General features: G+C 42.8%; 1 protein-coding gene across 10 annotated transcripts in view; it reads left to right on the top strand.

Moving 5' to 3' along the window:
* LOC121279942 (protein CBFA2T1-like) overlaps positions 1-26,017 on the top strand; it is a 191,811-nt gene that overhangs the window by 60,284 nt on the left and 105,510 nt on the right. For 2 of the 10 annotated variants that reach the window (XM_041191523.1, XM_041191525.1), the window contains one exon: positions 14,237-14,272. The exons of the other annotated variants lie outside the window; for them this stretch is intronic. The gene's annotated coding sequence lies outside the window, so the exon portion shown is untranslated. The remainder of the gene's footprint in view (positions 1-14,236; positions 14,273-26,017) is intronic. 10 annotated transcript variants of the gene reach the window in all.

Below are 26,017 nucleotides of genomic sequence, written 5' to 3'. Positions count from 1 at the left end.
AAAAGTTTAAAGATCAAACCAAGAAATGATATGAAACGCTCTTGTGTGAACATAAAAAGCATCTCAATAACATCCTTGAAACGGCAAAAAGAGATTTTGACCAGAGAAGAAATGAGCTGTTACCTCACAAAAATGCCATTTTTACTTTGCTAAGTCAAAATGAGAATTTACCATATTTGAGGTCGGAAAATGAGCTAGTGGAATTATGCCTACAGCGCTCAAAGATGACGATTGGGCTGTAGACTTAAATGAAACACTTCTTGCTGAGTTAAAGACTGGAAATAAGAAGAAAAAGCATAAGAGTTGAGTTATGAAAATGCTTTGATGTGCAAATTCTACTAATCTTATTACATTGATTGACTCTATTTTGCTTAAATCTTTGTAATTGTATGATAGCATGTCTAATTGTGAAATGAAGGGGAACAGTATGTAATAAGCTATTGTTAGAGATTTATGCTGTTAATTTTGTGTGAGGCGGATGTAAGGCCATTGTAAAGAAACCTTCATTGTTATGGAGCTTTCTTTCCCCCAAAGGGGAAGGTGTTAGGAGACAGAGATAGTTTTATATTGGTATTTGTAGATGCTAGGAATGAGTTTTAGCTTTAAAGTTTAAGTTTGATTTGTTTTTCTGTATCTGTGTGTTAAGGAATGTCAAATTGAGTTTTAGTTTCACTTTAAAAAGGTGCGTGCATTTCTAATTAAGTTTTTTACGACTAGGTTAAACAAACAAGGGTGGAAGAATTGGGCAGTTGCCTAGCAACAGTGGTCCAGAGAGACAGGTCCATCCCATAAACACACACAAAAAAACTAAAGAAACAGCAGTCATAAGTTCAGTTTGAAGCCAAGACCCTAGAGAGACTGGACACTGGGAGAGGGAGCTGCAGATTTCCCAAAAGAACCAAAAGGTCCCAAGGCCAAAGGAGTGAGATGGAAACAGGGGAAAGTCTCAAGCAGACCTTCTAGTCAAAGGAAGGGCAGGAACCTGGAAAAGCTTGTAAACAACCCAGTGCTTCTAATGTTTTTACAGTAGAAGTAGGTAGAACTGAAAAAGAATACAAGGGGTTTATATTGGAAGGGAACCCACTCCATTTTTGTCCAAGGAAGAGCCTAGAAAAATTGTTAACCCGAGAGATACTGGTTCGGCTCAGAGGTTATTGTTAGCAAACGATTTGGATCTTTAATCAGAAAGTTCACTGAATCAGAATGTATTAATAGAGGATATTGAGAGGAAGTGTATGTCTTACCCATTGCATTGAGTGAATGTAAATTGTGCTTTGAAGAAAGGGCCTTGTGTGGTTGCAGTTGCTCCAAAATTACCTATTGCAAATGTAGACTTCATATTGGACAATGATATTGTGGGCAGTACTATTTTTCCACAACTTGGGATAGAGTGTCATAATTCTGAAGTTGTTCCTATGAAAAAAAACTACTTGCCAAATTGTGACCCGGTTGATCCAAGAACTGATCCAACTAACAGTACTGTTGTATTAACCTCAGTAATGGACAGTACAGAAGCAACAGAAGGTCCTGCAGAATTGAAAACTAAGAATTGTCAACGGAAAGGACCAAAACCACAACACGGTCTGGAAGGGTCAATGACCGTGGACACTGAATTGTAAGAGCTTGCCAGTGTTGACACACAGGGTATAACAGCAGGAATCCAGGTAAGTGGACAGTTCGCAAACGACCATTTCAAAGCTGCAGAGGAGTGGAATGATATGGCTCGTGAATTGCACGAAAGTTGAAATACCGGAATGAACAATAAAAATCCAGAGTGAAGAAGTGGTCGACGTTGCTTGAAGAGAATTAAGTAAGACACGTTTGGAATGGGATCAAGATATTAAAATGGTTAAAGATCAAACCGAGCTGGAGCATGAAGCCACTTTCACAGAATCACACAGTGCAGAAGAGGCCCTTTGGCCCATCGAGTCTGCACTTCGTCTGAACATAAAAAGCATCTTAACATCCTTGAAATGGCTAAAAGAGATGTTGATCAGAGGAAAATGAGTTTTAATGCACAAAGAAATCATTTTGATCTCATTGTCTCGAAATGAGAACTTACCACGTTTGAGTTCAGAAAATGAACTTGAAGAGGGAATTACACCCACAGCTGACGAAAAGGATGACAATTGAGCTGCAGACTTGAGCAAAACATTCTTTGCCAAGTTAAAGACTGGGAATAAGGAAAAAGAAATGCAAACATTAAGCTATGGTACTTATATGATGTTTAAATTTTGCTAATTCTACTTGCTACATGTATTGGCTTTTGTCTTGGTTAAACCTTTGTAATTTTATAAGATGACATGTGTAATTGTGAAACAAAATGAAAATTTCATCTGTATAATTATGTAATAAGCTATATGTTAGAAGGTTATGATGTTAAGTCCTTGGAAAGAAAGTGTGAAGCCATTATAAAGAAACCTTCACAGAAATGAAACTTTCTTTCTTCCAAGGGGGAAGGTGTGATGAAACCTATACTTAACTTTGAAGGTCAGGAACTCTGGTACCCAAAGAACCTTGGGCCTCCTGCGCATACTCCGGCCGGGAACTGGCTGCACCTGCGCAGTTCAGGTTTTTCATGCTCTTCAGGCCGGGAACCAGCCCTGCACACCTGCGCAGAAGGAAGAAAGAGAAAACGGCGCAAGGTCCCAGGTCAGATGACCTGGAAGGGAACACCATTGTCAAGTAGATGTCCCAGGGACTGCGACATGGGAGGGGGACAGTGAGAGGTCCCAAACCAGGAAGAGTGACAGGGAGAAGTTCTAAAAAGAAATCGCAGGTAAAGGACTAAACCAGGGGACAGAAATAGATCCCATTAAGGCCAGTTAAAAGAGCAGAGAAAAGGCTCCAAATTCAAGAAAGAGCTGCAGCAAGGGGTCTTCAAGCAAAGTGGGCTGGGGAGAAGCTCTGAAGATCCAAGAAGGCAGCTGAAGGTTGGTGACTCTGTGCTGCCGGTCATTGGGACAAAGTTACCCCTTTGGAGCAGCGGTGTTCTGCTTGGCACGGTCTGAAATTGTGCTTGTAAAGTGAAGCTTGAGTGTACTAGAAGATCCAGAGGAAAAGAATCTCAGGAAGTGAGATTGAAACCCTGTGAGGTGGGTTGTTGTTGAAGCCAACCGAGTGGGAATGACTTTTGGGGAGAATTCCAAGGAAAGATCTGCAAATGTGGAAATTTGAAACCTTTATGAGAAAGACAAATTGACTTGCAATGTCTGGGTTGTTGAGAAATCCATGGAACCTGTTTTGATCATGTCTGTCATGTATCGTGGAGTGTGGTATGTCTGACCACAGTTCGCCCGTTAATTCACATGCACCTCGTACTTACCCTGAATGTTAGAGTATAAGATAGATATTGTAAATTCTTTTTTCTTTCTGAACTTGTACAGTGAAGTTAGTTTTTGTTTATCTAAAACCTGTGATATCTTGTGACTTTCATTTAGTAAGCCTCTTGAAGCTCAAACTTTATCTACTTTAAACAAAATGTTATTGGTCCTTAACCGGAGCTCCCTACACCGGGGTCTGGCCAAGAATCATAACAATCTGTCCCTGCCTGCTACACTCTGGTTTTCATTACCTACATCGCTGCCCTACACTATTGCCTTGTCTAAATTTCTCCTCACAGGAATCCATTCCCCAGCTATTTAGTTTAAAGCCCTCTCCATGACACAAATCATGTGATTTGCCAGGCAGCTGGTCCCAGCACAGTTCATAGCCAAGGCAGCTGAGAGCACAGGTGTCAATGATGGACCCATGAAAAGTGGGGATGTGCAGGAGACCAGAATTGGAGGAGTGCAGAGATATTGGTGGGTTCTTGGTCTGGAGGACGTTACAAAGATGGGTAACATTGAAGCCATGGAGGGATTTGAGAAGTTTATATCTGAGACATAGCTGGATCAGGAGCCAGTGTAGACCAGTGAGAGCCTAATGCGAGTTAGGTTACGGGCAGCAGAGTTCCTGCCTAACAGGAACAGTTCTCTGAGATTGTCTCAGTTAACAAGATGGCCTTGCAACCAATTTGACTAACAGAGACCTGACCTAACGAAAGCTTCTCAATTTACTTCTCCCTTTTATATGCACTGTAAAAGGAAGTGCCCTGTCTTGTTATTGACATCTTTTATCTTGCTGTTTTCTCACCAGTGATGTGAAGGACAAATTAAACCAGTGTTTAATTGGAATGAATCTGTGCTCCTGATCTTATTCAATAATAACTACCAAGATTGAGAGCTTTGGTTTCTGACTGTTTGCACTGGACCCCTGCCTGGGATAATGGGCAGGTACCAGCACTGACACTAGTTTCTGCCGAGAGGGAAGTTGTGGGAAACTAGTGCCGGAATTACAGGAGGGGAAGAGACGATGGGTTTGGTCACAGCTGGCTGGGAAACTGTTGCTGTGTTTCAGAGCTTTATCACTCAGCACAGGCTTGCTGTTTCCCCTGTGGCAGAAAGTGCATCTCCACCCACAGTACAGCCTCCACCTCCCTCAGCAAAAGAGTTGACCAAGGTTCAGAGCCTTCTCCAGGCAAGAGCTGCTCTGGGAAAACCATCAGAAATGAATTGAACAGCTGGTTCACCGCAAGGAGTAAGATTTACTCAAACTTCATCATTGTAAATAAATTCATTTTTGGCAACTATTATTTAGTTACTGTTGCAAAATTCCTATTGCCCCCACAGGTTGGGGTGTTCCTGCTGGAGGGATATTGCCCCCACAGGCTGGGGTATTCCTGCTGGGGGGATATTGCCCCCATAGGCTGGGGTGTTCCTGCTGGAGGGATATTGCCCCCACAGGTTGGGGTGTTCCTGCTGGAGGGATATTGCCCCCACAGGCTGGGGTATTCCTGCTGGGGGGATATTGACCCCACAGGCTGGGGCGTTCCTGCTGGAGGGATATTGCCCCCACAAGCTGGGGTATTCCTGCTGGGGGGATATTGCCCCCACAGACTGGGGTGTTTACTGCAGGGGGGATATTGCCCCACAGACTGGGGTGTTCCTGCTAGGGACGGGTATTGTTCCAACAGACTGGCGGGGTTTCGGCTGGGGGTTATTACCCCCACAGGCTGTTGAGGTTTTGGCTGGGGGGAAGGGTAGTAATGCCCCCACAGACTGGTGGTGTTCTTATTGGGGGAGGAGATTATTGCCCCCACAGACTGGTGTGTTCCTGCAGTGGCAGAAGGATATTGCCCCCCCAGACTGGCGGGGTCCCTGCTCAGGGCAGGGAGGAGTATTGTCCCCACAGTCTGGCGGGGTTTTAGCTGGGGGGATTCCCCCAGAGTCTGGCAGGATTTTGGATGGGATGGTGATCTCCAGTGGAGATGGGATCTTAGGGAGAATTTTAAAACAGAAAGAACTATTCATTTACTTCCAGCTGTGAGTTGCTGAATATTAAGGAACTTTATTATTAACCCACTTGTTTCACAGTAGCTTCTTAAATCAGACCTTGAATGTGACATTCAGTGATGCATCATAACTATGCCTGACAGCTTGAAAAACATCCAGGAATCTCAGCAGCCAATGGATCATGTGAATGATTAGAAAGTTCCAGTACATGATTCCTGATGCTGCCAGGTTAAGGTGTAATAGGGTAATGTACACAGTACATATACTGTGCAGGGCTGAGTAGAGTGTGCAATGTAGTGGTGTAATCTGTGGATTGCATTGTGTCGACCTCAGTGACCACAGAATGTTTACAGCACTGAAGGAGATCATTCAGCTCATCCTACCTGTACTGGCTTCCTGTAACAGCAATTTTACAATCCCACTCCCCTGCCTTTTCCTCATAGCTCTGCAATTTTTTTCACTTCAGATAATGATCCAGTTTTCTTTTGAACCTGCCTCCACCACACACTCAGGCAATGCATTCCAGACCCTAACCACTCACTATTCAAAGAAGTTTTTACTCATGTTGCCGTTGCTATGGCCAATCACTTTTCATTGGTGTCACCTGGTTCTGGATCCTTACACCAATGGAAACAGTTTTTGCCCATCTACTCTTTCTAGACACTTCATGATTTTGAACATCTTTATCGAATCAAATTTAATTCAAAATTAATTAAAATTAATTAGCTACTTAATTAAGATACAATAAGGGTGGCAGGGCAGGTGATGTGCTGCGACTGTAGATGTGGGAGCTCCTGGGTGCCACTGTGGTCCAGTACAAACACATCTGCCCTGAAGAAGAGTCATCCAGACTTGAAACATTAACCCCGTATCTCTCTCCACAGATGCTGCCAGACCTGCTGAGTCTTTCCAGCATTTTCTGCTTTTATTTCAGATTTCCAGCATTTGCAGTATTTAGCTTTTATCTGCAGGAAGTGTCTGCAGCTTGAGGAGCTTCGACTCAGAGTCAATGAGCTGGAGGCTGAGCTGTGGACACTGCGACACATCAGGGAGGGTGGAATATTACCTGGACACTTTGTTTCAGGAAGCTGTCACATCCCTTACGATAGGGTCTTCTCATCTTGTCAGTGGTCAGGGACAGGAGGGTGTGACAACAAGTGAGGCAGGTAAGGGGATCGAGAAGGTAGAAGTGGAGGAGCCTCAGTCCTTACAATTGTCCAACAGTGCTTGTAGCCTGTATAGGTGAGATTGGAGCTGCAGGGTAGATGAGCAAGCTGACCATGGCACCATGATACAGGAAACTATTCAAGCCAGGGCAGCTAACAGGGATAATGGTAGTGTGGGACAGTATAGCGAGGGGGATAGGCACAGTTCTCTGCAGTTGAGAGCGAGAGTAAATAACATTAGAGAGTTAGATGCATGGCTTAAAGATTGGTGTAGGAGAAATGGGTTTTGAGTTCTGGGGCACTGGCCTCAGTATTGGGGAAAGAGCTGTACCATTGGGATGGTCTTGACCTCAACCATGCTGAGACCAGTATACTAGTGAGTCATACAACTAGGGTAGTAGAGAGGGCTTTAAACTAAATAATGGGGTTGAGGGAAGATGTGATAGACTAAAAGAGGAGAAGGTAAGAGAGCCATAAGGGAAATGATTGTCAAAGCGTGTCAGGAAGAGACAGAACAGACCAACATAAGGGTGTGCCAGCTGTTAAGGCTAGAGGTTGTGAAAAGAATGAGTCAGAATTAATGATAATCTACCTGAATGTACACAGCTTTTGCAACAAGGTAAATTAATTGTCGGCACAAATAAAAGTAAACAGGTACAATCTAATTGCCAATGCCAAGACGTGGCTACAGGAAGACCAAGGCTGGGAACTGAAAGTTCAAGGGTATTCGGCATTTAGGAAGAAGAGACAAAAAGGAGGTGGGGTTGCTCTGTTAATAAAGGATGGGATCAGTACATTAATGAGAGAGGATTTTAGATCGGAAGCGGTGGGAATCAGTTTGAGTGGAGCTAAGAAACAGCAAGGGGCAGCAAACACTGATGGAAGTTGTTTATAGGCCACCAAACAGTAGTAGTAATGTAGGACACAGTATAAATCAGGAAATTAGAGGTGCATGTAATCATGGGGGATTTCAATCTACATATAGACTGAATAAGTCCAAATAGCACTAATGCTGAGGAGGACAAATTTCTGGAATATATATGCGATGGTTTTCTAGAACAGTTTGTTGAGGAACCAACTCGAGAATGTAGAATACACATTCTAGTATTGTGCAATGAGAAAGGTCTAATTAATAATCTTGTTGTAAAAGAGCCTTTCGGGAAGAGGGACCATAATATAATAGAATTTTACATTAAGTTTTAAAGTGATGTAGTTCAGTCTGAAACTTAAGGTCTTTAAACAAAGGAAACTATGAAGATATGAGGGGCAAGTTGGCTGCGGTAGACTGGGAAACTGCATTAAAAGATATGACATTAGACAGGCAATGGCTACCATTTTAAAAATTAATACATGGTTTACAACAAATTTACATTCCATCGAGGCACAAAAACCCAGTAGGAAAGGTGTTCCAACCATGGCTATCAGATCAAAGGAAGAGGCTTATAAAGTTGCCAAAAAAAGTAGTAAGCCAGAGGATTGGGAACATTTTAAAATTCAGAAAAGGGGGACCAAAGACCAAGAAATTGATAAAGAAAAAGTAGAATATGAAATTAAACTAGCAAGGAACATAAAAACAGACCACAAAAGCTTCTATATGTCTGTAAAAAGGAAAAGGTTAGTAAAGGCAACTGTGGACCCACTACAGGCAGAGACGGAATTTATAGTGGGGAATAAGGAAATGGCAAAATTTTGCCCTCGTCGGGTGGGTCCAGGAGCAGTCACGAAGCTGACCACTGCCCGCAATCGGGCCCCGACATGGTTTTCATGTTGGCTGGCTAATTAAAGGCCAGCTAGTATGAAACGCACACTGCAGCGCTTGGCGCTGCCAGGGTGGGGGTGGGAGGAGTGCGAGCATGGAAGTGTGCACATGCGCAGGAGTGCGTGCAGGAAAAGCTCCCTGAGGCACAGTGCTGCCTCGAGGAGCTAAAGAATTTTGGAAATAGAAGATAAAGAATTTTAAAATGTCAACATATCCCCTCATGTGACTCTGTCACATGAGCAGGGACATGTTAGAAATTAGTTTGAAAAATTTTTCTTTTTCTTTTTACTGATCGAAACTTCATTCCACCCATGGGCAAGGTTTCACAAAAATCCAAAGGTTGGCCTTTTCGCCTCCCCACCAACCATAAGGTTGGATAGGCAGCGAAATATTTCATTTAATTAAAACTTTAATGGCCTTAATTGGCTTCACGTCTCCTTAAATAAACCTTTTACTGTTTATATGCTTAAAGACAACTTTTGCATTCCCTCTTATGTTAGCTGCCAGTCTCTTCTCATACTCTCTTCTTGCTCTTGCTTCTCTGATTTGTTTTTTCACCTCCCCTCCAAACCTTTTTATTGAGCATGATCCTCAATTACGTTGCCCACCTGATATCTATCGTACGCATCACTTTTCTTCTTACACTATTTATTTCATCATCCAAGGAGCTCTGGATTTCTTAGCCTACCTTTCCTCCCTGTGGAAATACACTTCAACTGTGCCTGAAATATCTCTTCTTGAAAGACAGCCCACTGTTTTGTTGAAATTTTGCCTGCCAATCTTCGATTCAAGTTTATCTGGGCAAGATCTGTTCTCATCCGATTGAAGCTGGCCCTCATCCAATTAAATATTTTTAGTCTAGATTGCTCCTTGTCCTTTTCCGTAGTCAATCTAAACATTATGATATAATGATTGTGGTCCCCTAAATGTTCTCCTTCCGAATGGCCTCCTTCTGTGCTGTAAACATCTATGAGTCGAGTGACACTTAATCCCCTCGATCCGCTTCCTTCCCCAGAACCTGATCTAACAATGCCTCCTTCCTCATTGGATTGGAAACATACTGATGTGGAAAATTCTCCTGAATACACTTTAGAAACTCTTGCCCCTCTTTGCCCTTTACACTATTACTATCCTAGTCTATATTAAGATAATTAAAAACCCCCATTATAACTACTCTAGAATTCCTGCACCTCTCTGTAATTTTCCTGCAAATTTATTCCTCTATCTTTCTCACTAGTTGGTGGTCTATAGATGACGCCAGCGATATAATAGTCACACTATTTTTCCTTAGCTCTAACAAAATAGATTCTGTCCTTGACCCATTTTGACTTCCCTCTCTCTCCAGCACTGTAACGTTCTCCTTAATCAATGCTGCTACCCCTTTGCCTCTGTTTCCTTCCCTATCTTTTTTAAACACTTTGTATCCAAGAATATTTAATATCCAGTCCTACCCTCCTTTAAGCCAGTGGTCTGTTATCACTACATCATGTTTCCAGGTGCAGCTCACCAAATTATTTACTACACTCTCTGCATTCACATACATGCACAGTAACTGAAATTTAGACCATATTCCCTCTTATTCTGACCCCACTAATACTTTACTCTTACTGACTCAAATGCTATCTCTCTTTCCTAATTCTTTCTGTATCTTGGTTTTCTTCTCTGATATTACTCCCTGGTTCCCATGCCCCTGCTAAGTTAGTTTAAACCCCTTCCAATAGCATGAGCAAATCGCTTTGTAAGGAAATTAGTCCAGGTGCAACCTATCTTTCCTTTACAGGTGCCGTTCACTCAGAACTGGTTCCAATGTCCCAGGAATCTAAAGCTTCCCCTCCTGCACCATCTCTCCAGCTGTGCATTCATCTGCTTTATCCTCCTATTTCTGTACTCACTATCACGTGGCACTGGGAGTAATCCGGAGATTACCACCTTTGAGATTCTGCTTGCTCATTTCTTTCCTAATTCCATAAACTCTGTCTGCAGGATCTCATCCCTCTTTCTACCTATGTTGTTGATACTGGTATGAACACAACCACTGGCTGTACACCCTCCCTGCTCAAAGTGCTCTGCAGCCTCTCTGTGATACCCTTGACCTCCGCACCAGGGAAACAACATATCACCTGAGATTCAGGTCTGCGGTTGCAAGAACTTCTGTCAGTTCTCCAAACTATTGAATCCCCATCAGTGTGGTTTTTCCAATCTTCTTTGTGCACCCCCTGTGCTGCTGAGCCATCTGTGGTCCCATGGACTTGGCTCTGGCTGCCCTCCCCAGATGAACCATCTTTCTATTCAGAACTGAATTTGGTTTGGAGTGTGAGATGCACCCAGGAGCTCCTGTACCATCTGCTTGGTCCTCCTTGACTTCCTGACAGTCACTCATTCCTGATTAGTTTAATGTGAGCATTATTGTGTATTCAGAGTGTAATGCTTTTGGATCAATGTACTATAGTGGTGGAATGACAATGTAAAGTTTGCTGTGTAATCTGTGTTGTGCTAGCTGCAATGTGATGAATAAGGTCCGCCATTGTGCAACTAGATATTGCTTAAAGAGCAGTGCAATTATTGCAATCGTGACAGTGCAGCATCTGCCTAAAGTGTGCTGTGAATGTAAGCTGTACCTTAGCCTAAATCTGTACAATTGCAGTTCAAATATCCATATAATGTGCATAAAGGTATGTAAAAAGTACAGTTCAATGTAATTTGTAAAATATGTACAATGCTAATGTGTATTTTATAGTGTAAAATCATCATCAATACAGTTGACACAGTTTAATAGTTACAGTGCAGTATTGTTTAGACTTTCAAATGGCTCTTCTTAAAATCTTTCATAAGAGACTTAACATTAAGGTCCATAATATTTTAGGTAGAGTGGTGGTGTGGATTGAAGGCAAAAAGTCAGGCTAGATGGATGCTTCTCACATTGTCAAGAAATAGTGGTGCAGCACAGGATCTGTGTTCAATTCCTTTGTACCTCTTTCTCTCTCCACACTCCCCCTAAGGAACTGTGTGTTCTTTCTCTGTTTCGGTCTTCCCCCGTTCCCCCTTCTGTGGGGGCATTGTGGGAGGCATGTATCTTTTCGAGACAATAGCAAAATGTGCTGATACTGAATTAGAGATTGTGGCAGCCCAAGAAGAAGAACAGGGAGGCCACAGAATTCCATAGAATCAGATGTCAGGTGGTGCAGCAGAGAGAAGAAAATGCCATCAACAGTAAAATTTTCAATCAAGTACAAGATGCTCAGAGCCTGATCCATAAATTTAAGGGTGAGGAAATGATGATGAACCTGTACAGACAATGATAGAAAAATAACTGGAGTTCTGTCTGTAGTTGTGGGCCCCATTTTCAGATGATTAGTGGAGCCAGAGAGAAGGTATTTACTAGGGGTGAAATCATGAAGAGGATAGTTGTGGGAGATAAATAAAACCAGTGCTGTAGTTACTGGAGCAGAGAAGATTAAGAGGGATCTAATAGGAGCGATTAGAATAAAAGCAGTAGAGTGGAGCTAGCAAGGGGCCACACACGACGGACCTCAGTCTGTGCTGGAATAGCTGATTGGATCATGATGTGTGCAGCATAGCGACCAGAATTTGGTTTAATGATAACTGTCTTTTTTTGAAAAGAGGCTCAAGTGCAGTCCTCCTGTGGCTGTAAGAACATGAGAATTAGGAGTAGGAGTAGACCATACAGCCCCTTGAGCCTGCTCCACTGTTCAATATGAACATGGTTCATCATTGACCTTCACTCCACTTTCCTGCCTGTTCCCCATATCCCTCAGCTCCCTGAGAGATTAAAGATCTGTCTCAGCCTAAAATATTGGTCCCCACTCCAAAGTCTGTTCCCTAGCTACTGACTCCATCTGTCTCCCTGACCTCATGTTTGCGCCATCATTCAGTTTATTTCCACTTCCGTAACATCGCCTTACTCCGCCCTGTCTCAGCTCATTTGCTCCCGAAACCCTCATCCATGCCTTTGTTACCTCTAGACTCAATTACTCCAAAGTCTTCCTGGCTGGTTTCCACCCTACCTAAACCTGGTCATCTAAAACTCTACTGCCCATGTCTTAAACCATAGCAAGTCTTGTTCACCTATCACTCCTGTGCTTGCTTGACTGGGAGCCAAGTCAACAGTGTGTTGACTTTAAAATTCTCATCCTTGTTTTCAAATCCATCCATGGCCTCAGCTCTCCCTATCTCTGTAATCTCCTCTAGTACCACAACACTCCAAGATATCTCTGCTGCTCCAATTCTGGCCTCTTGTACATTCCCAGTTATAAATTGCTCAACCATTGATGGCCAGGCCATCAGTTGCCTAGGCTCACAAGCTCTGGAATTCCTTCTCTACACCTCACCTCTTCTCTATAACACTCCTTAAAACCTATTGAAACTTAATTTTACCACCTCCAAGGCAAGTATATCCTTCTTTAAAAATGGAGACCAAAAACTCTGCATATTATTCCAGGTGTGGTCTCACCAAAGCTCTGTACAATTGTAGCATGACTTGCTTATTCTTGTACTCCAATTCCCTTGCAATAAAGGCCAACACGCCATTTTCTTTTCTTAATTGCTTGCAGTACTTGCATGCTAAGTTTGTGTTCCTTGTACAAGTACACCCAAGTCCCTTTGAACATCAACATTTACAAGTTTCATACCTTTAAAAATATTTTGCTTTTCTGGTTTTATTACCAAAGTGAACAAATTTTACCACATTATACTCCACTTTGTTGCCCACTCACTTAACCTGTCTATATCTCTTTGCAGCCTCTGTGTCCTCCTCACAGCTTACATTCCCACCTAGCTTTGTATGATCACCAAATTTAGATACATTATTTTTGGTCTCTTTGTTTAAGTCATTAATATATATTGTAATTAGCTGAGACCCCAGCATTGATCCATGCAGCACTGCACTAGTCACAGCCAGCCAATTTGAAAATGCCCTGTTTATCTTAAGGTCTGCTTCCTGTCCGATAACCAACCTCTATTTCTGGTAATATATTACCCCCTACTCCATGAGCCCTTGTGTATTAATTTTATCAAATGCCTTTTGGAAATCCAAGTATACTACATCTACTGGTTCTCCTGTAACTACCCTATTGGTTACATCCTCAAAAAAAACTCTGATAAATTTGTCAAATGCAGTTTCTCTTTCATAAAAATGTTGACTTTATCTGATCATATTATGATTTTCTAAGAGTTTCTCAATAATAAATTGCAGCATTTTTTGATCATGATGTCAGACTAACTTGCCTGCAGTTCCCTGTTTTCTCTCTCCATCTTTTCTTGAGTGGCAAAGTTAAATTTGCTAATTTACACTCAGCTGGGACTGTTCTAGGACTTAGGGAATTTTGGAAAATTATAACCAGAGCATTCACTATTTCCACAGCTATCTTTTTGTTTTCAAAAAAGAGCTCCAGGATGTAGCCCATCAGATCAGATTTGTTGGATCTTAGCCCTTTCAGTTTCTCCAATACGTTTTCTCTGTTGATATTAATTACCTTAATTTTCCCACCCTTATTAGCCCTTTAGTTACCCTTGATTTCTAGTTTGTAATTTGTGTTTTCTACTATGAAGGCAGACACAAAATATTTGGGCAATACTTCACAATCATGCAAAATGGGTTTCCTGAAAGTGGTCCATGAGCTAATAATTTGCTTGTGTGTATGTAAGCCCCCTTTTAATTTGAGTGGTTTAATTTAAAAATAACCCAGCAGACAAGCTTTAGTCTTAAACAAGATAAAGGTTAGTTTCTTACAAAACAAGTGCTGAAAGTTACTTAGGTAAATGTTACAGTTATAGAGTTAAAATGCAGATAAAGGAAAAAGATACTGCAAGAAGAGATTTTAAATCAGTCTCTGTGAGATATCGTTGTGAGCAAATTGCTTGAGTTCCTTCTTTCCAAAGTGAAGGGGTTGAAATTTGAGGTTTGGTTTAGCAGCTGCAATGGTTTCTGCAGTCAACTAGTTGGTGTTTGCCTTTTTCAGGTGGACTCAGCAGGTCAAACAGGTTCTTGGAGAGAGGTAAGGTTTCCCATTTCTCACTAATTCTGCAGTTATGACACTCGAAGATTGCCTGGACTCTTTTGGCTGAACAGCAGTGGATTTCTTAATACCTTCCTCTTTGACTCCTGGCGACAGAGAGGAAACTGTTCTTATATCTCTCAGAGTTTTCCTTGGGAGTACCTGGGTGTTTCAGCTGAGGGCTGTCTGTTGCTATTGTCTCTTACAGTGTCACACAAGATGGCTTCTTACAGCTTACTTTATACAGTTCAAAAAACACAAAAATGGCTATGTTAATTTTCAAGGAGTTATTGTTTCACCAGATAAAAAAGTTAATTATGTTGTGGTCCTTTGAAGTCCCTTCCTGTCTACAGTTCTCTCAGAAGCCAAAGGGTTTTCAAACCTTTTTAGGAGGATACAATGGACATTGTTGGATGAATCTTTTGCATTTTAATGACTCTGTAGGCAGCTCTATAGATATGAGCCTGACGAGGTTAGGACTAACACAGAGAAAGTGCCATGTTGTCTGTCCATGCTTACATTTTGAAATAAGCTTTTAAACTCAAATGTAAAGGTTCAAGAACAGGAATGTACCTTGAAAACAATTGTCTTTAAGATCTGCAATATAATTACACATTCATGACAAATATCTCTGCCATTTCCTCACGATATTTTTTCCTGTCTCTGCTTCTAAGGGACCAATATTTAATTTAGCTACCCTCTTTCTTATACACCTGTAAAAGTAGTTGCAATCTGTTTTTATACTTCTGGATAGTTTACTCTCATTCTATTTTTTTCCATTTTTAATCAACTTTAGTGGCTCTTTGCTGGTTTCTAAAACATTCCCAATGCTCAGGCTGACTACTATTGTTTTCTACATTATAAGTCTATTATTTTAATCTAATACTATCCTTAACTTCCATAGTAAGCTAGGGTTGGATTTTTTTTGCTAATTTTTTGTTTTTTTTAAATTGGAATGTATTTTTGTTGAACACTTTGAATTGAAATGTTTCCCACTATTTCTTTATTTTATATCTTTTAGTCTATTTACCCAATCAATCTTAACCAACTCCCCTCTCATAACTATGCAGTTGGCTTTTTTAAGATTCTTGTTTGGGACTGGAGTATGTCACTTTCAAATTTAATTTGGAAATCAGTTGCATTATGATCACTTTTTGCCAACAGATTTTTTATGAGGAGATTACTAATTAGCCCCGTATCATTGCACAATACTAAATCTAAAATAGCTTCTTCCTAGTCAGTTCCACAACATATTGTCCCAGGAAACTTTCACAAAAATATTCTACAAACTCATCTTCCATACTACCTTTGCCAATTTGATTTGTCCAGTCTATTTGAAAATTAAAACCCCCCCACAACTTTGTATTGCCTTTACTACAAACTCCAATTATTCTTTGCTTACTGCTTTGCCAAACAGTATAATGACAGTGAGGGGTCCTATAAACTAATCTCACCAGCATTTTCTGACCTTTGTTATTCCTAATTACCACCCATACTAATTCTACTTTGTGATCTTCACCACTGTGATTGTGTCATCTTTTACCATCAGAACCACACTTTTTTTCCCCATTCTGTCCGTCTTTTCAAAATGTTGTATAGCCTGGATAATTTATTTTCTAACCTTGGTCACCTTGTAACCATGCCTCTGTAATGGGAATTCAGTCTGAACTATTGATCTCTATTTGTGTTATTGGTTTATTCACCTTATTGCCAACGCTTCATGCATTCAGACAAAGAGCCCTTATTTTTTTAAAAGCTATTATTGCATTGATTTATTTGCTGATGCCCCATTATCATTGAACACTCAGTCCTTTCCTGTCTGACTCTGTTGTCTTTCCCCACATTGTGACAATTTTGTTGCTGCAACATTTCTGTTTAGGTTTCTAAATTTTCCTTCACTTGAACCATTCCCACCCCTACATTTTAGTTAAAGCCAGCCATAGTTAGACAATTCATCAGGACACTGATCTCAGCCTGGCTTAAATGGAGCCCAACAGAACAGTTCCCTCATTCCTGAATACTGGTGCTAGTGCTCCATGAATTGAAACCCCTTCTTCTCACACAACTCTGAGCCACAAGTTTAATTCTCTAATCTGCTTGACCCTACGCCAATTGGAAGATGATTCGGGTAACAATCCAGAAATTATTATCTTTGAGGTTCTGCATTTTAACTTGGACCTTAACTCCTTACACTGTCCCAGCAGAATATCATTCCTGGTACTATATGTGTCATTGGTTCCTACATGGACGATGACAGTTGGATCCTCCCTCCTGCCACTCTAACTTTATCCCCAGCTACAAGCAGATATTCTTGACCCTGGCATAGACAAACAACATAACCTTCGGAACCCTGGTCACGACTACAAAGGGTATTAGTTCCCCTGACTTTCCCCTATCACCACCACATCACTTCTCACTCTCCCACTTGAATGACTTCCTGCAGCACTTGTCATGGTCAATTTGAACATTCACCCTGCAATCCTCATTCCCTTTCTGATGCACAGAAATATTTGCAACTCAGACTCTGGCTCTGCAACTCTGAGCCAAAATTGCTCAAACGACAGACACTTACTGCATATGGTTGTCTGGGGCTGCAATGCATTCTACAAACTCCCACATTTTGCAGCCAAGGCACACCACCTGTCTTGCCATGTCTTTTTTCTTTATTATTCATTCATTCCTTCATGGGATGTGGGCTTCACTGGCTGGGCCAGCATTTATTGCCCATCCCTAATTGTCCTTGAGAAAGTGGTGGTGAGCTGCCTTCTTGAACCGCTGCAGTCCATGTGGTGTAGGTACACCCACAGTGCTGTTGGGGAGGGAGTTCCAGGATTTTGACCCAGTGACAGTGAAGGAACGGCGATATATTTCCAAGTCAGGATGGTGAGTGACTTGGAGGAGAACTTCCAGGCGGTGGTGTTCCCATGCTGGTCTTGTCCTTCTGCATGGTAGTGGTTGTGGGTTTGCTGTCTAGGGAGCCTTAGTGTGTTTACACAGTGCATTTTGTAGATGGTACACACTGCTGCCACTGTGTGTCGGTGGTAGAGGGAGTAAATGTTTGTGGAAGGGGTGCCAATAAAGCAGGCTGCTTTGTCCTGGATGGTTGTGGGAGCTGCACTCATCCAGACAAATGGAGAGTATTCCATCACACTCCTGACTTGTGCCTTGTAGATGGTGGACAGGCTTTGGGGAGTCAGGAGGTGAGTTACTCATTGCAGGATTCCTAGCCTTTGACCTGCTCTTGTAGTCACAGTAATTATATCACCAGTCCTGTTTAGTTCTGGTCACATGGTAACCCCTAGGATGTGGGTTGGGGGTGAGTCAGTGATGGTAATGCCATTGAATGTCAAGATGAGATGATTGGATTCTCTCTTGTTGGAGATAGTCATTGCTTGGCACTTGTGTGGAGCGAATATTACCTGCCACTTATCAGCCTAAGCCTGAATGTTGTCCAGGTCTTGCTGCATTTAGACATGGACTGCTTCAGTGTCTGAGTAGTCATGAATTGTGCTGAACAGTGAGCAACCATCAGCGAACATCCCCACTTATGACCTTATGATGGAAGGAAGGTCACTGATGAAGCAGCTGAAGATGGTTGGGCTGAGGACACTACCCTGAGGAACTCCTGCAGTATTGTCCTGGAGCTGAGATGACTGACCCCCAACAACCACAACAAACTTCCTTTGTGCTAGGTATGAGTCCAACCAGTGGAGAGATTTCCCCCTGACTCCCATTGACTCCAGTTTTGCTAGGGCTTCTTGATGCCACACTCGGTCAAATGTGGCCTGGATGCCAAGGGCAGTCACTCTCACCTCACCTTGGGAGTTCAGCCCTTTTGTCCATGTTTGAATGAAGGCTGTGATGAAGTCAGGAGCTGAGTGATCCTGGCGGAACCCAAACTGAGCATCAGTGAGCATATTATTGCTAAGTAAGTCTTGCTTACTGATGACGGAGAGTAGACTGATAGGGCGATAATTGGCCTAGTTGGACTTATCCTGCTTTTTGTGTACAGGACATACCTGGGCAATTTTCCGCATAGCCAGGTAGATGCCAGTGTTGTAGCTGCACTGGAACAGCTTGGCTAGGGGTCCGGCAAGTTCTGGGGCACAAGTCTTCAGTACTATTGCCGGAATATTGTCAGGGTCCATAGCCTTTGCAGTATCCTGTGCCTTCAGCCGTTACTTGATATCACGTGGAGTAAATCGAATTGGCTGAAGACTGGCATCTGTGATACTGGGGAATCTCCGGAGGAGGCCGAGATGGATCATCCACTCAGCACTTATGGCTGAAGATTGTTACAGTTGCTTCAGACTTATCTTTTGCATTGCTGTGCTGGGCTCCTCCATCATAGAGGATGGGGATATTTGTGGAGTCTCCTCCTCCAGTGAGTTGTTTAATTGTCCACCACTATTCATGACTAGATGTAGAGGACTGTAGAGTTTGATTTAATCTGTTGGTTGTGGAATCGCTTAGCTCTGTCTATCACTGGCTGCATATGCTGCTTGGCACGCAAGTAGTCCTGTGTTATAGCTTCATCAAGTTGACACCTCATTTTTAGGTATGCCTGGTGCTGCTCCTGGCATGCCCTCCTGCACTCTTCATTGAACCAGGGTGTGATCCCCTGGATTGATGGTAATGGTAGATTGGGGGATATGCCGGGCCATGAGTTTACAAGAGTGGGGTTGAGTACAATTCTGCTGCTGCTGTTGGCCTACAGGGCCTCACGGTTTCCCACTCTCGTTGCTAGATCTGTTCGAAATCTATCCCATTTAGCGCGGTGATAGTGCCACACAACACAATGGAGGGTATCCTCAATGTGAAGGCAGAACTTTGTCTCCACAATGACTGTGCAGTGGTTACTCCTACCGATACGGTCGTGAACAGATGCATCTGTGGTAGGCAGGTCGGTAATTATGTGCTTTTGCCTCTTGTTGGTTCCCTAACCACCTGCCACAGACCCAGTCTAGCAGCTATGTCATTTAGGACTTCACCAGCTCGGTCAGTAGTGGTACTACCGAGCCACTCTTGGTGATGGACATTGAAGTCCCCCACCCAGAGTACATTCTGTGCCCTTGCCACCCTCAGTGCTTCCTCCAAGTGATGTTCAACATGGAGGAGCATGGATCAGCTGAGGGGGGTGGCAGTACGTGGTAATCAGCAAGAGGTTTCCTTGTCTATGAGACTTCATGGGGTCCGGAGTCAATGTTGAGGACTCCCAGGGCAACTCCCTCCCGACTGTATACCACTGTGCCGCCATCTCTGCTGGGTCTGTCCTGCCAGTGGGACAGGACATACCCAGGGATGGTGATGATGGTGTGTGGGACATTATCTTTAAGTTATGATTCCGTGAGGATGACCGTGTCAGGCACTAGTAAGGAGGACTTTGTAAGGTCAACAGGGCTGAGTTTCCAACGCCTAGGTCAGTGCCGGATGGTTTGGCCAGTTTTATTCCTTTGAGACTTTTTAAGCAATTTGATAGGCCATATAAGACCATGTGGGTCTGGAGTCACGTGTAGGCCAGACCAGGTAAGGACTGCAGATTTCCTTCCCTAAAGGGCAGGGTCCTTTAGTGAATCACACGTTCACGACAATTGTTCATGGTCATCCAGATTTTTATTGAATTCAAATTTCACTATTGGTGCCGTGGTGGGATTTGGACCCAGGTCCTCAGAACATTACCCTGGGTCTCTGGATTACTAGTCTAATGACAATACCACTACGCCACTGCCTCCTTATTTTAACCTTATTTATTTATTAGACTCCTTAACTAAATTAGTAATTACTAAACTAAGGTAATAGCAAGTTACATTTCCTTACCTTAGAGACAAAAGAAAAACACTCACCAGTTACTGGAGATAAAGGAAAAGAATAAAAAGCAGTACCACCTTAATGCTCTGCACCAAATTCCCAATTTAGTTACTGGATCATTCTGTGCTTCACCACTCTGCAGTAGCAAACACTGCTTATATAGAATGCTTATGACTCATATCCAAGTTACAATGCTAACACTTATGCAGGTAACCAGTTTCAGTTGATTAATGATTAATTGCCATTGCTAGGCTATTTCAGTTAACTGGATATCTCTGTTAGCTTGCAGATTATTTTACAGTTTTAAAGTTCTAAGTCAGATTCTAACTGTTAATTGAAATTACAATTTAAGAAATACTTACCAGAGAGATCCCATTTGCACCAAAATTCCTGACTTAGCACTCAGTTCACAAAATACTCTGTGCTTCCCCATGCTCAATATGCCTCTGGTGATGTAATTAAGATAATGAACCCGGTGCACAAGGCCTGCTTTATGCTAGTTAAGGAAACCAGTACAAGGAGCGATTGTAGTGTTAATTGGAAATTAAAAAAACAGAAAATGCTGGAAATACTCAGGTTCTGATGAAAGGTCACAGACCAGAAACAGTAACACTATTTTTGCCACAGATGCTGCCAGACCTGCTGAGCATTCCCAGAATTTTCTATTTTTATTTCAGATTTCCAGCATCCACAGTATTTTGTCTTTGTATTCTTGTAGTTCTAATTAGACACTGTGACTTCTTGTGAACTCAGCAAGAGAGTCCATTACATGCGATGTGGAACTGGAATACAATGCACTCCTCTTGGAGGGCTTTTAAACTGCACCTATGGACAGGTAGAAAAGTGAACTTGTCTGATAAACGCTCTCCTTCTGCCTGCCAGACTAGGCCCTCTTACACCACCACAAATCTTGCCTTTTTCCATCTGATCAATACCATTATTCTCATTTATCTTGTGAACTTTCCTCTCTTGTGTCACAAGTTCCAAATCCTTCCTCCTTGTGTTGACATGAAGAGTTAACACAGGGCCTATTATGCTGAACTCATCCTTTCCCAGGAAGCCAAAGCTGTAGAACTCTTTCCCCATCCATCTCCCTTCTACGATGTGAAGACTTTTAAAAACCAAACCCAAATTACCTAATTCTACTTCCTGATTTATCTTATCTTTGTTCCTCCTTGTTCAACTTTGGTCATGACCTGTTATTTGGCTCTCAACAAAAAACGCCACAAAGAAAAACACAGACTCCAGAAATCGCAGTGCTGCTGATATGAGGTGACCTCGGCCTGTGTTGTGCCTACATTTTGGGTTGTAAATCTACACTTGCACATTAACTGCATAAATGCATGAAGGTTCCGAGTTGAGGACAGAGCTTTGTAAATGACATATCTTGGAAGCAGCAAAAACAATCCAAGAAATTCACCTGCATTGTCGTAAAGCAATTACACCTGAAAATCCTGCTGGAGAAAAATGGTGCAGTTGTGGCAGAATTTTGCAGGAAATTCTGGGCAATGTACAAAGATTTGTAACAGAAGAGGTTCCGATTCAGACCCAGGGAAGTGAATCTTTAATGAATCAGAGGCTGCTTGCCTCATACAACGGCAAGTGTTTAACAGACTCTTTCCACTCAGCAGCTTGCATAGTCAGTGATGAAGGAAGACAAGCAGAGAGACAGGACCAAAAAATACCAAGTCTCTCTCTTTATTAATGAGCACCCAGGCTTTAAACCACAGTTACAGCACCAAAGGACTTCCTGTCTCACAGATGTCCAAAGTGCGGACACAGCTGCGCTCCCTGATAAACACAGAAGTCACTGCTTTCTGTCAATTCGCTGTCTCACAGTGTGGGTTTTATCAGTTTGCAACACACCAGAGACTTTCAGGAGATGAAAACGAGAAGCAGTAACTAGTCACTTGGCGATGTTTGCTCGATCAGATGGTGGCTGTTTCATTACTGAACTCTTGATGCTATCTTAAAAACTGAATACTTGGGCATCAACCACCAGCCCCTACTGGCATCCAGTTGCTTAAATCCAGTCTAAGCCAGATAATTTCCAGTAATGGCTTCTCCTCTTGCTCTGCAGTGCTCTCTCTAGGGTTCCCCAAGACTCATTCTTGGTTGCATCCTCTTTCTCATCTGTGTTGCCCCTTGGCAACACTATCTGAAGACATCGGGTCAGCTTCTACATGTATGCCAATGGCACTCTGCTCTACCTCCCCACAACCTCTCTCGGCCTTGCCACTGCTTCTGCTGTTCGATAGCTTGCAGAATATCCAGTCTTGGATGAGCTGCAGCTTCCTCCAGTCAAACATTGGGAAGACCAACACCATTATCTTCAGTCCTTGCTGCAAACTCTGTTGCTCCCCATGACCATTGTCTCAGTTTGAACCTATCCGCAACCATGGCATCCTTTTTAATCCTGAGTTAAGTAGCTGTTCCCCAAAACTTTTCATCACAAAGATCTTGGAAGAAGTTGATAGCTCTTGGTTTCAGACTCCTCTCTCACCATCCCCAGGTGTGTCTTACCCAGCAGCAGGATAGACAAATCAGTGGTACAGCGTAAGGAGGGGTGGCCTTGGGAATCCTCAACATTGATTGTGGATCTCATGAAGTCTCATGGCATCAGGTCAAACGTGCTGATTACCACCAAACATCCTTCTTCAGCTGATGAATCATTACTCCTTCATATTGAACTCTTGGAAGAAACACTGAGGGTAGCAAAGTCACAGAATGTACTTTGGGTGGCGGCCTCCAATATCCATCGCCAAGAGTGGCTCGGGAGTACTATATTGGCAGACCACGTCTGTCAGACTGGGCCTGCAGCAGGTGGTGAGAGAAAAAACACAAACTTATTTGACCTAGCCCTCACCAATCTATCGGTAGTAGATGCATCTATCCAAGACCACATTGGCAGGAGTCACCTTTATAGTCCTTATAGAGATAAAGTCCTGATTTCACACTGAGGCACCCTCCTTTGTGTTGTGTGGCACTACCACCGTGCTAAATGGGATAGATTCAAAATAAATCCAACAACTTAAAACTGGGCACCCGTGAAATGCTGTGGGCCACCAGAGGCAGTACTGTGTAACCTTAGGGCCTGGCATATCATTCATCATCATTACCATCAAGCCAGAGGACCATAACACCATAAGACCATTAGACATAGGAGCAGAAAATAGGCCATTCGGCCCATCAAATCTGTCCCGTCATTCAATCATGGCTGATAAGTTTCTCGACCCTATTCTCCCACCTTCTCCCCGTAACCTTTGATCCCCTTACCAATCAAGAACCTATCTATCTCGGTCTTAAATACACTTAATGACCTGGCCTCCACAGCCTTCTGTGGCAATGAATTCCATAGATTCACCACTCTCTGGCTAAAGAAGTTTCTCCTCATCTCTGTTCTAAAAAGGTCTTCCCTTTACTCTGAGGCTGTGCCCTCGGGTCCTAGTCTCTCCTACTAATGGAAACATCTTCCCCATGTCCACTCTATCCAGGCCTTTCAGTATTCTGTAAGTTTCAATCAAATCCCCTTTCATCCTTCTAAACTCCATCGAATATAGACCCAGAGTCCTCAAACATTCTTCATTTGTTAAGCCTTTCATTCCTGGGATCATTCTCATGAACCTCTCTGGACCCTCTCCAGGGCCAGCACATCCTTCCTGAGATACGGCCAAAAATTGCTCACAATATTCTAAATGTGGTCTGACCAGAGCCTTGTAAAGCCTCAGCAGCACATCCCTGCTTTTATATTCTAGTCCTCTCGAAATAAATGCCAACATTGCATTTGCCTTCCTAACTACCGAATCAACCTGCAAGTTAACCTTAAGAGAATCCTGGACTAGGACTCCCAAGTCCCTTTGCACTCCAGATTTCTGAATTCTCTCCCCATTTAGAAAATAGTCTATGCCTCTATTCTTCCTACCAAAGTGTATGACCTCACACTTCCCCACGTTGTATTCCATCTTCCACTTCTTTGCCCATTCTCCTAACCTGTCCAAATCCTTCTGCAGCCTCCCTGCCTCCTCAATACTACCTGTCCCTCCACCTATCTGACCAACCCCAGTTCAATGACGTGTCTAGGAAAGCATGTTAAGAGCAGCACCACGTGTGCTCAAAATGAGCAGCTAACCTGGTGAAACAGCAACACAACATGAAACAACCAATGGATCAAGGGCAACAAGATGGCAGATGGAGTATAATGTGGGGCAGTGGGAAGTTATTCACTTTGGTCATAAGAATAGAAAAGCACCTTTTAAAAGGTGAGAAATCTGTAAGTGTTGATGTTCAAAGAGGCTTGGGTTTGCTTGTACAGGAAACGCAGAAAGTTAGCATGCAGTTGCCTCAAGCAATTCGGAAGGCAAATGGCATGTTGGCCTTTATTGTAAGGGGATTGGAGTACAGGAATAAAGAAGACTTGCTACAATTGTATAGGGTTTTGGTGAGACCATACCTGGAATAGTGTGCGCAGTTTTGGTCTCCACATTTAAGAAAGGATATACTTACACTGGAGATGGTACAGCGAAGGTTCATTAGATTGGTCCTTGGGATGAGGGGTTTGTCCTATGATGAGAGGCTGAGTAAATTGGGTTTATATTCTCTGGAGTTTAGAAGAATGAAAGACGATCTCTTTGAAACCTACAAGATTCTGAAGCGGTTTAATAGGGTTGATGCTGAGAGATTGTTTCCGCTGGTCAGGAGAATCTAAAACACGGGGGCACAGTCTCAGGATAAGGGGCCAATCACTTGGGACTGAGAAGAGGAGAAATTACTTCACTCAAAGGGTTGTGAATCTTTGGAATTCTCTACCCCAGAGGGTTGTGGATGCTCCATCATTGAATATGTTTAAGGCTGCGATAGACAGGTATTTGGTGTCTCAGGAAATTAAGGGATATGGGGAGTGGGTGGGAAAATGGAGTTGAAGCCCAAGATCAGCCATAATCATATTGAATGGTAGAGCAGGCTCGATGGACCACATGGTCTATTCCTGCTCCTATTTCTTGAGTTCTTCATCATCGCTGGGACAAACTGCTTGAACCCGCTCCCTTACAGCACTGTGGGAGTACCTACACCTCACATAATGTAGTTGTCCAAGAAGGTAGCTCAACATCACCTTCTCAAGCACATTTAGGGATGGACAATAAATGCTGGCCTTTCCAATGATGCCCCCATGAACAAAAACAGAAAACTCTTCTGAGTCTGTAAGTTGTTGGGTTTAAGCTCACTCGAGGGACTTGATCACATAAGGTTGTCACTTTGGTGCAGTACTGAGGGATTGCTGCACTGTCGGAGGTACCATATTTTGTATGAGATGTTAAACTGCAGCCTTGCCTGGGCTCTTAGGTGGGTCATAGAGTCATAGAAGTCTACAGCACAGAAAATGGCTCTTCAGCCCATCAAGTCTGTGCCGGTCAAACAAGTACCTAACTATTCTAATCCCATTTTCCAGCACTACGCCCATAGCCTGTATGCCATGGCATCGCAAGTGCACATCCAAATACTTCTTAAATGTTATGCGGGATTCTGCCTCTACCACCCTTTCAGGCAGTGAGTTCCATATTCCCACCAACCTTTGGGTGAAAAAATTCTTCCTCACATTCCCTCTAAACCTCCTGCCCCTTACCTTAAATCTATGCCTCCTGGTTATTGATCCCTCCACCAAGGGGAAAAGTTCCTTCCTGTCTACCCTATCTACGCCCCTCTTAATTTTATATACCTCAATCGTGTCCCCCTCAACCTCCTCTGCTCCAGGGAAAATAACCCCAGTCCATCTAATCTCTCCTCATAACTAAAACTCACCAGCCCAGTCAACGTCCTGGTAAATCTCCTCTGCACTCTCTCTAGTGCAATCACATCCTTTCGAAAATGCAGATTCCAGAACTGCACGCAATACTCTAGCTGTGACCTAACCAGCATTTTATACAGTTCCAGCATAACCTC

Source organism: Carcharodon carcharias, chromosome 7 (assembly GCF_017639515.1).
Source record: "Carcharodon carcharias isolate sCarCar2 chromosome 7, sCarCar2.pri, whole genome shotgun sequence".
Lineage (NCBI taxonomy): Eukaryota > Metazoa > Chordata > Chondrichthyes > Lamniformes > Lamnidae > Carcharodon > Carcharodon carcharias.
This window is presented reverse-complemented; position numbering and strand designations above follow the sequence as displayed.